The sequence below is a fragment of the Eublepharis macularius genome, chromosome 5, assembly GCF_028583425.1.
Source record: "Eublepharis macularius isolate TG4126 chromosome 5, MPM_Emac_v1.0, whole genome shotgun sequence".
Taxonomy (NCBI): Eukaryota; Metazoa; Chordata; class Lepidosauria; order Squamata; family Eublepharidae; genus Eublepharis; species Eublepharis macularius.
The window spans coordinates 44,395,335-44,413,522 of record NC_072794.1 but is presented as its reverse complement, the minus strand read 5'-3'; the positions used below and the strand labels follow the sequence as shown (position 1 = coordinate 44,413,522).

The window sequence follows — 18,188 nt, the reverse complement described above, 5'->3', positions numbered from 1 at the left end:
ATAGTGGCAACGTTCAGTTTTCATGCAGCTTTCCTCTACCCCATGTCTTGATATGGCGGCAGCAGTTCAAAGTCATGAATGCTTTTTATGTGATATCGAATACCATGAGCTAGCTGATCCCACTAATAAAAACAGCCGATGGAGTGACTGCAGAATGAGTGTAGTATAAATGTGTGGCCTAGTTCCTGATAGTAACCAAGCATTCTACGCTAACTGGAGTTTCTGAGTCAATTTTGCGAGGATAACTATATAAAGTGCATTGCAGTAGTCTAGTCTTGATGTTACAGAGGCATGAATTCAGTTAGTCAAATCTGCTGAGGGAAGATAGGGGGAAAGGAGTGTGCACTTTTTAAAAAGTCAGTATTATTCAGATCCAGATATTGGTTTTAAACTGTATATACTATGAAATATGATTTTCAACTTGGTTGTAATCCGCCCTGAGCCTGCTGATGTGGGGAGGGCGGAATATAAATTGAATATAAATAAATGCAGAATACCATATATATTCGGTATTCCTGATATTTGGATCCAAAAATATCAGTATAGTATTCGGATCCAAGTTTTATTTGTAACTCAAAAAATATTTTGGCTCCATTACTCCCTATGGGGGAATCTTTCCAGAGGGCTTGTAGGGGGGCATTTTCCACTACAGACCCCCAAGCTTCAAGAATATTGAGCCAAAGGGTCTCATTGTTTTTTTATGGGAGCGGGTCCAAGGATTTCCAGGAAGAAGAACTCTTAACCAAACATACAGGGGTGACTCTTAGCCAAAAGCCAGTCCAATACAAGGTGAACCAACAAAGCCCAACAGAATGGCAAACCAGAGAATCCCAGCAGAACCAACGTCAAGCCAGAATATCTCCACAGAACCAAAGTGAAGCCAGGGACTCTGCTGCAAGCTCAACAGAACCAGTGCCACTCATAGATGCCTGGCAGAACCCAGGGCCAATGCAAGCCCAACAGAACAACTTAAAAACAGAGAATCCCAGCTTCCAACCTGGCAAGGCAGTAATACCAAGGCAGCAAGCAAGATCTGGCAATGGCATATGGCAAGCAAGAAGCACTGACAGAGATACTTGGACAGTAATACTGTTCCCCTCCCCATTGCCTGGGAAGCCTACCAAGGTGGGGGGGAGGGGCGGACAAGCTGCTGCAACTTTTAAAATGTGATTCCTGGGTATTCACAAATATGTTTGGATTTTCCTGTAATGTTAATACCAGTTTATCCAAATATACCCCAAAAACCTGGATATGTCCAGACATACCTGGATAATATCAAAAAGGTATTTTTAGGTGTATATTCAGCTCAGGGATACCGAATTGCACACCCCTATAAGGAGCTAACTTCCAAGTTAAATTAACTTGGGGAAAAAATATCTTTTGCAGCTGCTTTAATTTGCTTCTCCAGCAGTAACAGCGGGCCCAGGGTGGGTGGGCCATAGGCTCTTGACCGGGTCAACAAGGATCAGGTGAACCTCATGAAAAGTGGGAAGCACAATGTCCTTCTGTATCTCAGGCCTGTCAGGGTTTCAGTTCAGTTTGTTCGCTCTCTGCCATTTAACCACAGCAGTCAGGCAGTGGCTCAAGACCTCTCCCGCAGTCAGGACTCCCCCCCTACAAACTGGCCTCTTGACTACCTCTTTGAGTGACCTATGGTCAAGAAAACTACTCATCTGGATCACAGCTGTACGTGCAGTACAGATCTCTGTGTGTACCAAAAGCCCCGTAGCATTTACTTCCTCCTATATGTTCCCCTCAATTACATGATCAAGATCCTGTTTGAGAGAACTTTTGGAGTGGCAGGCTAGCCTGAATGGTGTTCTAAGGGTTTTTATAAATCTTCTCAGTTGTAGCAGTTTGTTTTTCACTTTGTTTTACTTGTGTTTTTAACTCCGTAAGCCACTGAAAGTGTGAGCTAAGCACATGGGTCAAAAAGTGTTTATGCATAATACTATGCATAAACATGCAAATCTACTCTAGATTTCTTTTAAAATAATGTGTGAAGCACTTTTATATTTTAAAATGTAATCATGGAAGGTATATGATATGATCTGGAAAGTTAAATTCTGCTATTTTAGTGGTGCAAATATTCAGGATTGTTAGATGAGCAAAAAAAACCACAATGTTCTCTACCATAGTGAATTTCAAACGGGCTTATTAAAATGGTTTTGCTTTTTTTCATTTTTTATTTTAAAGAATGTACCACAAATGTCCCTCCTCCTTGCCTAATGTCCACCCAGTCTCTTCCACGACTCTCATGTATTAAGGCTCCCCAAGTAAATGGAAAATTTCTGACTCATGCACAGCATGGTTCACCTGAGAATTCAGCATATCCAGACATCTAGAGATTGCCTATATTGATTACGGATATAGAACCAGCTATTCTGAAGGTAACATGCATTATTCATGATTTTTAAAGTTTCAAAAGGATGGAGATGCATCCGCCTGATCATGTTAACAAGGAGAAAAACTCTTCTATTTTATCAGAAGCAGGAACCAGATATGCATTATGAGATGGGAATGAACTGAGCAAACATTTCTTTCTGTTCATTTTGTTATGGAAGTATTCCTCAGCACCCAGGTAAAACAACAAATAATAGCCTCTATACATTCATGCCACTAATTGTAAATATGTAAAAGCACAATGCATAACTGAACTACCAAACTTCTGTAAAACTGGGGGCAGAGTGGCATGTGTTATGAGGGACAGTATCCCCCAGAAGAAAAATCAAAAAGAAAAATGTGGTGATGATGGTAGTGGCGGTCTTAGCTGACTTACGGCAACCCCGGTTTGGGTTTCCATAGCAATACTTTCATAGCAATACTACCACCGCCTGCCTCTGCAACCCTGGTCTTTGTTGGAGGTCTTCCATCCAATTACTAACCTAACGGATTGTTGTTTGAGAGATTTCATTCCTTTCCAATTAAGGATGTTTTTTCTTATTTTTTACATAGAGATAATTTAATCAAATGTACTTTTCATAAGAAATAAGTATACACTGAAAATATTAATTGGTTAATTTAACTATTTAACTATTTAGTTAATGATTTCCATATACAGACACATATATATGAAAGTGCATTTATATATACATGGCATAAATATAAATGTAATAAATATTCAATTTAAGAACACTCTGCTGTAATGTGATTAAGTAATAAGTACCAAAATTTTACCTTTTTAATCTTCAGTTCTGTAGCTTTTTCTGAATTTTATAGGCAACGATGAGTGTTCAGCCCTTATTTGATAAAGTCAGTCTTTACTGCACAAACTGCATGGCTTTTTGCATGCAATTAGATGAAGAGAAACAAGGAGGGCCTACAGGGTACAAATGTGGCTACACTTCCAAATCCCAATGTGCTTGCTTTTGTAGCCAGATCAGAACAGGTTCAGAGGAGGGCAATGAACTCTGGCCAAAAAACAAGTCCTACAAACAAAGGTAATTTTTAGTCTGCAGACTGGAAGAATAAGGGGAGACATTATCGTTCTCTTCAAATGCCTAAAAAGCTATCACATGGAAGAAGCCAAAGATTTGTTTTCTACTGCTGTAGTAAGAAAATTAGATCTAATGGATTTTAAATTACAGAAGAATAAATTCAGTTGAACGTTAGGAGAAACTTGCAAACTGTAAGGAACTTGCAAACAGTTCATTAACAGACTCTATTAACAGAATCTAGTGGATTACTTCACATCTTTTAGGAGCCTGTTGTCAGGAATCCTCTAGCTTTAGATTTCCTGTATTGAGCGGGAGTGGGGTTGGATGAAGTGGCCTATAAGGCCCCTTCCAACTCCATAACATCCTGTGTGAAACAGCCTAACTCCAATGCAAACATGTCTTCAATGCACAATATATTCAGGATGTTCCTCTAGCACAGCTGTAGGCGGCAGTGGCAACTTTGGCTGCCTGAAGATAATAATTGGCACACATGTCAATTTTCTGTTGAATTATGCAGAACTTTGATCAGAATGCAAGGAACAGAGAGATAATTCTCTACATTATCCCTAGTATTTGGGGAATACTAACACTTAAAAAAAAATGAAGTCCCATGGGTTCATACTTCCAGGACAAGCACATTCATGCTGCCACATATAAGGAAGCAAACTTAAATGGATTTATTTGCTGTTATTTGTTCCTATGCTGCACTTTTCCAGGGATTTCCAACACCTGGGGCAGTAGAAGTGTCCACCAATGGAATAATATTTTTTTTTAAAATGTGTTGTAATATCTTTGGGTACCAGAGGCAACAAGCTCAAAAAATGTGAATCCCCCGTGAACTAGTCATTGGAACTGCCACAAATTGTGTTTCAGGCCGAATCCACACGTCTCAAGTTTTCCGCTTTTTTCCCACCCATTATTCGCTTATCAGAGGGCTATTCACATACTCTTACTTCCATCCCACCATTCTCTTGCGTCTTTCGCGTTGCACCTCAGACAAATTTGTCATGTGTTCAAATGCTTCTCTTGCGTGGTTCTCACCATGGATGTGGACAAATAGAAGCGTTTCACAAGGAGACCGCCCCTTCAAACCATCCCACTTCCGTGTTTGCAGCCTTTCCGGAACACCATCCCTCTTTGCTGTGCAATTATCAAGCTTTTCCACTCTCTCTGCAGCATGCCTGCCTGCCCGCCCTTTCCCTTTTTTTTTTTTTTTAAAAAAAGGACTTTCCCAGCATTGTTGCACAATCCTGGCCATAAATCTTAATCGGGGTGCTCCAAAATCCCCGTGGAAACATCAAGGGGTGGTGTCATTTCCATTTCCGTGTCATTTTTAGGATGCCAAACAGTTGGAAATATCGGTGGCTATTAAAATTATTTTTTTTAACTGTTGAAATTACCATTATAGTGGAAATCCGTCATTCTAACATTACATTCAAGCGTCAAATAATTAGTCTGCCCGTTTGGATCACCCCCACCTTAAATATCAGTTCAAATTAGCCCGCCAGAATAATGGCCCAATGGATTTCAAAGAAGGCATAGAATAACATTAACCAATCACAGGCATCATAGGGGTGTGGCCTTGCCATAGCAATTTAGCAAAAAAAACGCTATAGCGGAAATCTGATGAAAAAATGGGGAAAAAATGAATGTGATGTCATCATCGGTGACGTCAGATCTAAACCCGCCCCGTATTGCACGATTCTACCAGGGATGTGGACGACGTATAGCTCGAGGCAGCGGCAGTAAGAGAAGGGATGTGAACACAGACTGGGATATTGCAGGATAGAATCCAGCGCAATTAATGCACACAAAAAGCAGAAGGTAGAGAAGTGTGGATTCGGCCTCAACAAAAGAGCAGTTGGGGAAGGGGCGAACCAAGATTCAGTTGTGAAATCCAATAGGATTCTGTAATCATACTTAGTCAATAATTAAAGTACTAGAGGGCCTCCTTCCTGATTAAAATTCACGTGTTCTGTTACAAATGGAAGAAAAACATATATCACAAAAGCAATTTTTATATTGTGCATATTTTGAACCACGCCTCTTATTTCATTAGCAATATTTGTCAGACATGAATCCTGTTTCCATTGCAAGTGTTGGCAAAACTGTGGATTAAAGGAAGATTTGGTTCTTTATGCCTTATCAAAATATGTCATTTGCATTTACAAGATCTCTAGAGAGCTTTAGTAAACAGAATATTTGCCCAGTAGAAATTTAGCTAAAGTCGGTAATGCAAACAGGAACAATTAATTTTAGAACATTTGAGGCAAAGAAAAGATCTTTAGATCAGCACATTTGTGATAGTATTCTCTATCAGGATTTTACTTATATTAGGACTTGTCTCTAGAACCCTAATCACAAGTGAAATGCCCCAAAGATTTCGATAAAAAGGATTTCCAAATGAAATGTCTTGGGGGTTGTAGAACAAATTTCTGCTTTAAAAAACCCCAGCCTCCCTTTTGACATGCACTTCAGCATGGCATGCATTAGCACAAAAATAATGCAACTGCTGTATGGTCGCATATTTTAATGTTAATGCCCATTACTTGCATTGAGAAATCTTCAAGTGGCAGATAAATGGAAGACATATATCTGTCCTTTCCTGTCTACAATTTCATTTACATGAATACAACATAATCTGAAATCTCCAGATGAGAAATATTTACATTCTTTTAATATCGAGATTTGGGGGGGGGGGATCCCCATTCCCCAGAACAGACAAAACGTATCACCAAAATCCATATTATTTCTAGAAACTCATTTAGTTATTCTGATATTTTATTTTAATTTACTTAATTGTTCATTCATTAATAATTCTCTATTTGTCCATAATGTGTGTGTATCATTATATTTAATTTTGAATAATGGTCTCAGAGTGTGGATGAAACAACAAAGCTGCACAAGGAGGCTATTTATAGATAGGGGTGGAAATACACTGTAGATTTAAAACAAAAACACTAAAATGCCAGAAACAATGTCTATTTCATTAAGAAAAGAATGCCATCAAGGTCTCATAAGACTACACTGTGTGACCTTGGTTGCCCATTTTGGAGATCGCTAGGCACACACACACCTAACACTGCAAAGGTTTCCAAGCTTTGGTCAATGCCACTATGGTGGAGGAGGAAGAACACAAGACTTTAGATGGTAAAATAGGAGGGAGAAAATAAGGGGAGAAGAATAAAAAAGAAAAAGGATGGGATAGTAAAACAGAAAAGGGTAGGTAGGTAGGCTGGAGGAGAAGGAAAGGAAAAGGTTGTAGACACTGCCAGGGGGAAACAAACAGGAAAAGCAAGAAGGGGAGAGAGACGGAGAAATGTGAGTTCTCAAGGGTCCTGCAATTGTACTTTCATATTTCTTTCTGGTAAACAGAAAAGTAAATATCCTCCCTTCTTCCATCCTTGCACTTTGCAAGCTTCAAAAAAGAAAACAATGTGAAGGAATTTTATTTCATCACTGAAGAATTCTACAAAACTATTTGTTGTCTTATCAGTCTCTCTGCTTTGGAGACTCTAAGCTACTATCATGAAAACAGCTGTAGATGGGGGAGAGGGGTGTGGATAAGAATGCACATTTAAAAAACAACAAAAGAGATTTGTTAATTATACTTGACAGTGTCACATTAATAATTCAGTACTTCATAATGGAGCTGTAAAAGCTTGAGATACCCTTTTAAAAATAATGATAGCTTCACAATACAAGCCTTGAATGAAAAACCTTGCTGTTGAGTTCCCACTAAAGACAGGAGCGATGCTTTCATGTGCATATTATAAAATTGGGAGGTTTTTTAATGTAGCATTTAAGAACTAATTAATAAAATTATTATAACTACAATTATGATGACTCACAACATGATTAAATGAACACCTGCCAAGTCTTTAATTAACTAACAACCTCTAAATTGTGCCACCAGCAAGACTAGATTAAGTACCTTTTCAGACCATGCCTCTGCCCAAATTTGGGATCTTCCTGCAGAGTAATTATCCAAGAAGCTCTCTTAGCAAACAGTGGACCTATCCTGTGCCTGCATTCCTTTACAACTTCTCACAGTTCAGAATATCACTGGTGCTCCTTTGCCATGAAACAGAACTACTAACTCATTCCTAATTGTGGAAATGTGCAAAATTACTGGTTGCCTGCCTAATATGTGGAGTATATGTGCAGGTTCTGCAGGGTTTCTGAATGCATGTACTGAGTTTGTCTATGGAGACTTGTATGGAGGGCTTTGCTCAGACCTCCTGCTGAATGCATCGAAATTAGTGGCACGCAAGCATGAACAGTGCTGCTCTCTGGTATGTACATTCCAAAGAAGCATCTCAATAGGCCTGTTATATGTTTCCTTTTCTGAATCCAAAGTTTATCATCTCTCTCTTTCTATTGGGACAGTTAAAGCTAAATGGAAAAATTCAAGTAGGAAAACTAGTCTAGCCTCAAGGTACAGTCATGAATTGCAGTTGAATTGCAGTTTTTAGAAGTAAAGCTGAGAAGGGGTGGATCAGTTGGTGCTGTATTTGGAGTACTGTGACTCAGCTCTGTGAGACCTTTGTTCACACTATTGTTCAAAGTATCATACTTCACACAGTTTGTTCTTGTCAAATTCAGCTCAAATAAAACTCAACAACAGTGTCAGTCATATAGGTTTGCACTCCAAGTGAGTGGAGGAGGGAAACCATTCTAAAAAGAGGCCACTTATTAAGTTAAAGAATAACTTAAGATATTAGTGAGAATGGAGAAAGGTTTCCAGTGCTTTGGTTAAAGTTATTATTGAATTCAATGACCTATGTTAAAGATTAATAAGACAATCTTTAAATGAAATTATGTAACATAAAACTGCCTGCTCACCAAAACTTTTCATTTTATCCACAGAACACCAAGTGTGTCTGTATTACAGACTTACAGTATCTTCATCAAGACAGCTAATCTTAGGCCTATTGTGGCTCTTCTTGACACTGTTTTATCAAGATAAGGTACTAATGTCTATTTGACCAACCTTTTCAGGGATCCACTTTTATTTATTGTTATATCTCTATTGCACTCCTCTCCCAGGCATTCTCATAAGGGTTGAATTGAGCCAGTGCCCATATGGGAGAATAAGTAAAATTGATGGTGAGTTTTATCATTAGAAAACTGTTAAGTTAAAAATGCTCTCCTAAGCAGAGTTACACCATTTGACTTCAGTGGACTTATAAGGGTTTAACTTAGGATGGCACTGTGATTCTACCTGTAGGCAAACCCAAAGCAACCCTGCCACCAGCTCTCCCACTGCCAACATGTTTTGCCATGGGCAAACGGAAGTGCTCTGACAAAAGAGGCCTCTGGCTTAAAGAGGGAGCTCCCACTTTGCTGTTGGGTGCTTTTAAAACACAGTTCCCAGTGCTTTTGAGTGCAGTCCATTGAGCACTATCAAGTGGAGAGCAAGTGAATGGCAAGTGAACAGGGAGGAATACACGTGAGTCTGTTCACTTGCCAGGCAAGTGTAATTCGTAACTTGGCTCTGAGGAGGTGCATTAAACCCTGACAGGAAAAAGGAAAGGAAGCAGAGCTTTAAAAGGATATTTGGAGAGATGACATAAATCTAGAATGTGTACAACGAAAGAAACCTGAGACATCTCTGCATTCACATGCAGAGCCCTATGCGCATTCAAGTGTGAACACACAGCCTTTGTACATGTAACTGGGGCACTACTTTTCGGCAATACTCTCAACTCTATATATAAAGTTTACATGTATACACCTGTACTCACATAGGGCTCTCTGCAGAGCTTTGTCTGGACATGTGGATGCCTGAGGGTGTGGCCAGCAGGTGCTATCCTGCTCCTTTCTCTGTGCATATAGAACAGAAGCTTTGAACAAGGCTAACAGCAGCTTTAAGACAACATGGGAATGCTGGAAAATTCCAAAAGATAAGAATGGTGAGAGACAAGAGATCTCAGTGCAGAGCTGAATCAGTGTTGATTATAAAACAGTGCAATGATTTATGGTAGAGAAAGCGTCACAGTTTAGAAAACCCTGGATGGGTCAGGACATGATCATACTGCTGTAGACTCTAGGAACAAGAGGGCTGAGAGCAGCAAGCAATCATGCTTCCTATCAAGAACGCCCCACAGTACCATCCTAAAATGCATCCACACAACATACACTGTGGAAATACTTTCCTTCAGAGCCTATTCTGTTTTGTTTTATACTTTTATTTAAGCTTAGTTAGCCACTCTGAGCCCATTCGTGGGGACAGTGGGGTATAAATAAAGTAAAATAAATAAAATCATATTATATTTTTGTACACATGAAGCTGCCTTATACTGAATCAAGCCCTTTGTCCTTCAAGATCAGTATAGTCTATTCAGGCTGGGAGCAGCTCTCCAGGAGTCCAGGGTCTCAGGCAGAAGTCACCTGTCAGGTCACCTGCTAACTAATCTTTTTAACTGCAAGTGGTGGGGACTGCCAAGCAGATGCTCTACCACTGAGCCATGGCCCCTTACAAAGCTGCTTTGGGTTCCTGCTGGGGAGAAAAGTGGAATAAAATACACTAAATAAAATAAAGTAAAATACTGAGATACCTATCTTTTTATGCAAAATAAAATACACTTTTTATTTTGCCCTATATCCAGGGATATTCATGGTATCCTTATTTCCTTTATAAAAAGAGAATTATCAGAAAAGCAAGGGAATTATCAAGAGGACAAACATTACTTGTACAAATGATTCCCTATTTATGTACCAAATTTTGGCAACACACACAGAGCTCATGTTTATGCAGTATATCACACCTAAAAAGAACTCCTATGCTACTAAAGGTATAAATCTACCAAATGCTGGTACACACTTTCAAGGTGGAGAGAAGCAATCAAAGATATACACAACAGGTGCTTTGAGGACAATCATATCACTTTCACAAGAGATGGACAGGTTTTTGGGGTTGGGCCTCCATTCCCTCTATAGTTTTTTCACCCTCCAGGGCAGAACACATCTGCACCTCTATAAAAGCACCTTCAGCAAGTTCACTAAGCAGTACTTTTCTTATAACCCAAAGACAGGGAAGATCATTGAGTCTTCAGTAGATGTACAAGGCTTTGTGTGAGCTATACTTGGAAGCAGTGGTTAAATTATGATTGATTTAACTGAATGAGTCACCTTTTGGAGAGAAAAAAATCATTCCTTTTAGATTTATCCTAAAGTTCAGTGACTTTTCAGGATGTTATTATTCAGTGACTGATCTCTTCATTTGATTTTTACACCACTTCTCTTAGTTTCTCAGACGTATTCTGATAATTAAAAACAGCCATGAATGAATATTAATGAAAGGGCCAATATAACTGAAAGGGCAATGAATAGGAAGCTGGGCTTCTATATGGGAGTCCCAAGTTGAAGTCTATCTTTGGACAGCAACAGGTTAGGTTTCAGGTGACAAGATTAAAAATGTCAAGAAACTGTGGTCAAAGAACAATGAATATAATCCTAATGAATTCTTACAGGCTATAAAGTTTAGAATATCAATATCCAATACAATTTTGTGTTACTAAAGATTAGTCACTTTTGTGTTTCTAAAGATTCTATTTTCTTACAATCAGGAATGGATCTGTAAAGCTCTGTGCCTTCAGAAGGAACAACCAGAACTAGTCTTTAAAGAATAGGTCAGCTTTCCCCAGCCTTCTCTTTACAAATAGTCAGGCTCTTTTTATAGGTAAAACCAAAGGATAGACTACACATGACAGCGGCAATCCATAACTGGATTGCTCCATGTGTGGTTTAGTTATAAAGCAGTCACCAAGGTAGATGAATTGTGGCTGAGGCACTGGGCAGAGGGCTTAACTCTTCCCCTTGTACTGTTTTCCCAGTTAAAAATGTTCCCTCCAACTGCGTTAAAATATAAGGAAAAACGATGGATGGATAACCATACAGAGTTGGAGCTAAAGTTAAGTTTCTATTAATAGAAGGCACTTCCATCTACAGAACCCAAATAGCCGACCCCCACCCCCATATCTTAGGAGCAGCATTTCAGGGAGAAATTTGGGCTGCTGGGGAGCGGGGAGAAATTCCAGTCTTTTGATGTAAGTCCCTTCTATTAATAAAAAATTTAATCTGGATCCAACCCATTGTGTCTTACAGAACATTTGCAAAATAGTTTACGAATTCCAGGGCTGAACTAATTTGTAGAGGGGGAAAAAAAACACTTGTCAAGATTCAAACCCACAATTGATGCAGAAATTGAAGCATGTCAGACAATAATTCAGCCAGTGTATCACCATCAAGTTTTGGATAAACCAGTGTGAAAACTTTTTAACAGGAACAGGGCCACGGAAAATGATACCATACCATAAGAGTTTGCTCAGTGACCTGGACAACAAGGAGCCTCTGGTGTTAATGTGCCTGCCTTCACCCTGACTCTTTTTCAATTGGAAAGAATCTGAGTCCAGCAACAAAAATCTTCAGGACGACTGTGAGCGCAATCCGAAGCAAAGGTACATGTACAAGCCCATGAAATGAATGGGCTTAGGCATGCCCAAATATCCACAGAATCTATCTGCCTGTTCTAAATCCCAAACTGTAAGATGTTTGAGATGAATCTATAGGAATGAAACTTTACAACAGCATGCATTTCTACAGCACCTGAATCTTGTCACCAACAAGCCATTGGACTGAATTAGACCACAGCTTGAACCCAAGCAAATCACTGAACCAAAACATCTGGCCATAACACAAGTGTGAAAAAGACGTTTGCAGGAATAATGCATGCTGATTCTTGTCCTGCAACTGAGAGTTAATGAATTCTTTTGGGGAGAGGCACCATAGCTGGCATTACTACTCAAGTAAAAATTATACTGCAATCACTGAACATGCTGTCTGATGAAAAACAAGAACATCAGATGGGGAAACCACAGAACGGTTAATTGCTGGAGTTGAGTCACCCTGTTCGCAATAATTGGAGAAGCAGAAGATAACTGCTAACCTGAGGGCTCAGTATAGTTATTGGAGGTTCTCTACCTATTTTTTTTTCTTTTTTTGTAACGTTTTGCAACCCCCATGAGACAATCCAGCTATGAAAATGTTGAGGGAATCAAGTGCATGAGGTATGAAAACAATGGTGGTACTAAAGTGCATGAGGCATGGCTTTAACATTCATGCCAAGGCTGTCTTGTCAGGTGCAGCTCAGGATTTCATAGCTTCCATGATAACCATGGGCCTGTCTCAGGTAAGCTGGTCCTACACTTTGTGTAGGTCACTATCTTGATCTAGTGTTTTGTTCTGGGGAGGGGGAATGTGATCTGAGGATGGAGGAATTGACAACAATTCCTTTGTATGGGCAGATCACCATATGCTCAGGTATAGTCTTACAGAGATACCAATACTCTACAGAAATGGAGGATCTATTAAAATGATTCACAATGGATCTCTATGGTTTTCTGATGGCTTTTGGGGGTTTTCCTGTTGATATAGTTGGTACTCCAGTCAATGTCCTGGCTGACCTCCAGAATGTGGAAATGACCCAAATGGGTAACATTATCACTCCCAGGCACCCTCTCTCAAGCGTTAGAGCTCAGTAGCCCCTTGGTTTACTGAGGGGCTATGGATGATGAAAAGACAAGGGGGATGGCTAAAGCAACAGTGGAAGAAGACTTGGGAAGAATCCAATAAGTGTACTCTATGGCAGTGATGGAAACAACAAATTTCTGCCACCACTGCATCTGCACATGGTAGGCCAGTCATTCTCCTGTTGGGATCTGGCCTCCAGCAATCAGGATGCCAACCATTATATTGACTACCAGTACTCAAAAATCAACAGAACAACCATCTACATCCTTTCCCAAACTTCCTGATCTGCTGTCATATATTGCTTTGCAAGCTCATGCAACCTGGTTTCCCATGTTCCATGTAATCTATCTTTCCCTAAATGAATACAACAAGAACAAACAATGGAAGCCAAAGACATTATCTGTTGCTGATTTGAGGATATCTGGAGAGTGGGAAACTGCTGGGGTTTTGTCTTCTCTTACCAACCATTTTCTGTTAATAAAATGTCCAAACAATGGCCTTACACACAATTCTTCACTGGCAAAATGTGACTGAACCAAATTCAGAGGCACAATTGAAAACCTTCTACCTAGTAAAAGCCCCAATCCAGGGCTGTATTATTCATAAGGCTTAGGCTGAAGCATAGGGGCCCCACAGGGACTAGGGGCCTGTCAATTTTTTTTGCTGAGGCACACCCACACATAAATCACAATTAATTGATTCTCTTATATAACCTCCATTAACAAGATAATTAACCACTTCCTTATTGAAGTGAAACAAATTGTCTCTTATATTAAAACAATTATCTATAAATTATGTATTTTAATAAATAAAAAAAAATATTCACTTCAAAATATTACAGTATTGAACAATTACACCCCAAAAATGTGCTTTTCTGAAGAGTTCTACTCACGCAATAAAAATATTTTTAAAATTGTGAGTAGAATTCTTCAGGAGACCCTCAAAATGGATATAGGGCTATGTACTGCGGTCTAGTACCTACTGTACCAGAGTCAGGCTGTCAGCTTTGGTGAGGTGAAAGATTGAAGTGCCAGAAGGCCCAAAATATCTGAAAGCCCAGGGGGCCTGGCCATGGGATAATACATCGCTGCTCCAATCCATTTTTTAACTGACCCAACAAGAGAGAGCCAGTTTGGTGTAGTGGTTAAGAGAGCGGGACTCGAATCTGGAGAACCGTGTTTGATTCCCCACTCCTCCACTTGAAGCCAGCTGGGTGACCTTGGGTGAGTCACAGCTTCTAGGAGCTCTCAGCCCCACCCACCTCACAGGGTGTTTTTTTGTGGGGATAATAATAACATACTTTGTAAACCGCTCTGAGTGGGCGTTAAGTTGCCCTGAAGGGTGGTATATAAATTGAATGTAGTTGTTGTTGTTGTTAAAAACTCATGGTGCCTACTATGGGTGACGATATGCATGTGCCCCACTGTTTTCAGTTGACAGAAGCTCATTTTTTTAACACTGAAGAAAGCAATCTCATATCACAAACCAAATTTCTTTGATCACCTGCAAAGACTCCTGACTGAGAACAATGCTACCAACGTTTTAATGTCAGCCAACCTTGAACTTACCACATGACCTTTGAGGTTTTTAGAAACTAATGAGGAAATCTTAACCATGTGCATTTGAGTGAAGTCAGCAGATCACTACTAACCCTCCCAAGACTGCACCATATCCACAACAAACAGATATGGAAGCCATAGAAGAGTGCCTCACAGCTATTCCCATGCAAAATGAGCACAAGCACTTCTCTGTGCCATACCAGAAAGATGTTGCAAGATCCACAATCAACCTCATCAAATTTTGCTTTCATGAATAGCATCCAAAGAGTTGAATTAGGACCATGATGTGGGGTAAAAGGTACTTTAGTTCTTCGTCTGAACTCCAGCCCCTGCCCCTAAGCTGATATTTGCACATATTTGTCAGACTGTCCCTGGATGGTGTCTGAGCCAGGGGTGTTTGCTGCCTCCACCCTTAGACCTTCTAAAAGAGTCCTAGGAGGATCAAGCCTCAGAACCAGGGGAGGAGAAGGGTTATGTAGCACTCTTCCCACTCTCTCTGTTGCCAGGTACCTCTCCTATGGCCATGCCTGAGAAGTCTGGATGTCCTCCTGACAGCCTTTTAGAGGCCATGTGGAGGTTGGCCCCACCCCAGCCCCAATCAGATCCTTCCTTCTGTTTGAGGGACTTCTTGTTCCCTCAATGGGAAGCTTATCTCCTCCTGGTTCTCCACACCCATCCCTGCTCCCTTCAGCAGGGCTCCTCCTTATGTGGATTCCCATATGGATCTATCAGCTGATTCCAGCTGGCCACACATGTGTGCGGGAAGGGAAGCACAGTCAAACTGATCAGCAGTGCCCGACCCACCAGCCCCAGCATTGCCAGCTGCTTTGTTGCTTCACAGAGCATTCCCGGGGCCCAGTCTTTGGTGGCCCACCATTGGCACTTTCCTGCCTCTTCCAGAGTTTCTCCTTGAGGCAAGCAGGCTGCCACTTCAAGGAAGGCACATCTCGCCACTGTGGGTGAATGCAAGGCCAACGCACCTGGCTCCACACGTCTATGTTTTCCTCAGCAAGGCAAACAGCCATTCAATGGGTAGAACAGAAAAATGGGATAGCAAGAAAGAGTTAGCCCTCCCCCTTCTTCCACAGACAAACAACATGATCGTGAATGTGTCGGTTTGGCTCCCCCGGTCTTCTGTCAGAGTTGTTTCACATATAACGATACAGATAGATGTACAAGTGAAAAGCAGAACTACTCTAGGGTAATATGCATAAGCGAGAATCCCCCTATCTCCTTCACAGAAAGACTTGTGAGCTCCAGAAGGGGATGTGTCTTATACATACCCACACTTGGGAAACCAGACAGTTTCCTTTTTACACATTACCTAGAAGTGCAAAGAGCAGATGTGATTTTGTTTCTCAGTACTTCCTATAAAAACATTCGGAGAACTCTCTCAGGGCTTCTCTTAGTTCTCTCGCTGGTGGCCGCCAGCCATAAGCCGCTCAGTGACTTCCCTTCAGAGGCTTTAAGGCCATTTTTAGAATAAAACTGAAGCCAGTTTCAACCTTTCTAGCTCCTTCTACTCTCTTCCATCCCAGTGTCAACATTCTACCTGTCTTGGCCCCAACTTTCAGATTTGCTATACAGAATGAATGCAGATGGGGAAATTGCATTTTCATTAATGTATTTGTAATAAATACACAATTTAAAAAAAGACAATAGATAACAGTGATATGCAGATCTCTGTTATTCTGGCACCTAATCCTCTGTTGTAGAGTTCACAGAGGTCAGAGGAAGGAGAAGGGGAGATAATGCAACTGACATGCTGGTTATCCTCCTGCTGCCTGCAACTTGGTTAATTCAAAGTTTAAAGCAGTGAGGGTGGCAGGGCAAAGGCCCCGGAAGGGAAGACAGTCCAGCATGCCAGAGGCGGTGGAGGGCTGTGAGCGAATTTGTTCCCTCCCAAGTGATCTCCCCTGGTTTTGCCATTAAAAACTACACTTTGTGGCTAACATTGCCTCTCCCGGCATTTGACAAACATGTGCCCAGGTGTCTCGTATAGACAGCCTCTCAGTCTGCCATAGGAAATGTATTACTAGGGCTTTTTTCTGGAGAAAGAGGTAGGGGAACTCTTACCCGAGACAACTCTGGAGGAGGTGGCACCCCTGTCACTACATGTGCGAAGACGTCACTTCTGGGAATTGACATCATCATGCAGGCCATGGATGCCCCGGGAGCACTCCCATGCTCCATGGGGCCCCCAATTCAGCCTGGATCAGGCCAAATTTGGCCCAAAACGGACTACTGCGGCATGGGGGAGCACTCCCTCACCTGGCAGCAGCCTGATTGGGACCATTTCTAGCCCAAATTGGGCTGAATCTGGCCCCAAACAGCCAGGATCGGGCCCAAATCAGCCTGGAACAGGCTGTTGCTGCATGGGAGAGCACTCCCCCGCCCAGCAATAGCCTGATCCAGGCTGTTCCAGGCCCAATCTGGGCCATTTCAGTCCCAAACTGGGCTGACTCAAAGCAGAAATGGCCCGGATCAAGCCCAAATTGGCTTGGAACGGCCACTGACAAGTGGGAGAACATTTCCTCAACCAGCAGCAGCCCGATCCTGGCCATTTCAGGCCTGATTCGAGCTGTTTAGGGTCCAAATTGGGCCAAAATGCCCCCAAAACAGCCAGGATCAGGCCCTAATCGGCCTGGAACAGACTGCTGCCGCACACTCCCCCGCCCAGCAGCAGCCTGTACCAGGCCATTTCGGGGCTAAACTGGGCCAAAACAGCCCATAAGATGGGCTGCTGCCACATGGGAGAGCACTCTCCTGCCTGGCAGCAGCCTGTACCAGGCCGCTTGGGGCCTGATTTGGCCCATTTCAGCCCCAATCCATCACCACCTCAACACAATTATTGTATTGTGAATGATTTTGGAAATGCTATAACAAGACCCACACTTTCACAAAAAAGGAAAGACCAACATGTTATAGTCCCAGATCATGTTTTCATGCTACTGGTTTTCATCCACAAAAACAAGTAGGAGAAGAGTTATAGGCAAAAAGCAGCCAGTGGGAGAAAATGTCCATCTTCTTTTATAAATCACCCTTTCTTGATTCCTCTTTGCCACAAAGAAGTGACACTTAAAATTTGGAATTGTGACCTGGTCCTGTATGGGGTAGTTTTAGCTAAATAATCAGCCTTCATAGCAAAATAGTAATAATAATGAATCTGTGTGTCCTCACCATATGTGAATTCAACTCTCTCTAATGAATGATTAAAAATCAACAACAATACAAGCTTCAGATTGTTCTGTCTAGGGATTTACACTTCGAGATAACTGCTGCCTTCGCCCTCTAGGGAAATCAGTAGCAGTTGAGCCTTGCAAGATTAGACCCCATAATCAAAACCAGTTGCTTTGTTTAAGCAGCAAGGGTTAGCCAACAGCCCAGAGGCTTCTAGGTACGTAAATAAACTGTATGAGCTCTACTTATAAAAACAGAAAAGAAAAACACATCAGGAGTTCAGTTAGTCATAAGACTGTCATATGACTGTACCCTTGCAACCATAGTGAGAAAAGTGATTATGGGCCTGATATGCAATCCAGTCGAGACTGGTCTTGGACCTGTGCCATAGAAATCAACAGGTATAACAGGGCTAAAAGGTCGTAATCGTATTAATCAATGATCTGTCACTGAAATAACTAGAATTAAAGACAGGATT

The 18,188-nt window shown here is 41.2% G+C and overlaps 1 protein-coding gene across 2 annotated transcripts in view; it reads right to left on the bottom strand.

Moving 5' to 3' along the window:
* The window catches only part of VAV3 (vav guanine nucleotide exchange factor 3), a 221,197-nt gene that overhangs the window by 42,623 nt on the left and 160,386 nt on the right, over nt 1-18,188 (bottom strand). The gene's annotated exons all lie outside the window — the stretch shown is intronic.